The sequence below is a fragment of the Seriola lalandi genome, unplaced genomic scaffold (genome assembly GCF_002814215.2).
Source record: "Seriola lalandi dorsalis isolate HSWRI2012SDOR001 ecotype SW California unplaced genomic scaffold, Sedor1 jcf7180002054682, whole genome shotgun sequence".
NCBI classification, from domain to species: Eukaryota; Metazoa; Chordata; class Actinopteri; order Carangiformes; family Carangidae; genus Seriola; species Seriola lalandi.
This window is the reverse complement of record NW_019525235.1, coordinates 805,398-805,875: the sequence shown is the minus strand read 5'-3', so window position 1 is coordinate 805,875 and position 478 is coordinate 805,398. Positions and strand designations below refer to the sequence as shown.

At 31.8% G+C, this 478-nt stretch overlaps 1 protein-coding gene across 1 annotated transcript in view; it reads left to right on the top strand.

Moving 5' to 3' along the window:
• The window catches only part of LOC111666997 (zinc-binding protein A33-like), a 12,135-nt gene that overhangs the window by 8,362 nt on the left and 3,295 nt on the right, over positions 1-478 (top strand). The window lies entirely within an intron of this gene.

Genomic DNA, 478 nt, shown 5'->3' with positions numbered 1-478 from the left:
GTAAATTGATTTCTAAAGACCAGTATTAATGATTTAATTAAGATGATGATGATATTTGTTTTTGTTGCTGACTTATTTAATATATGAATATTGAGACACCTGGGTTATGTGATTTTTTGTAGCCCTGAAGTAAGCGAGCAGCTGGGTTTTTGTGCTCTCTCTAAAGGGAATTAATATAAATAATTTAAATATTTGATAGGTTTAAGATCGATTAACTCTTGCCTGTCTGGCGCCCAACCTTATTCTTTTTATGAGAGGCAGCTTCTACGCTACATGGTAAAGCCTAAAGTAAGATAATTTATTATCATGAGACTATAGTGTTGTTTCTACTAAAGATGTAATACAAAAAATAACGACTCGTTGGTTGGTTTAAGCTACTTGAGTTTTTTGCTGCTGGGCTGCCATGACATATTGTGTTGGCCTAGTTTGTATATTTTATTTATTTTATTACCACTGACTGTTTTGACTTTTTTTTTTT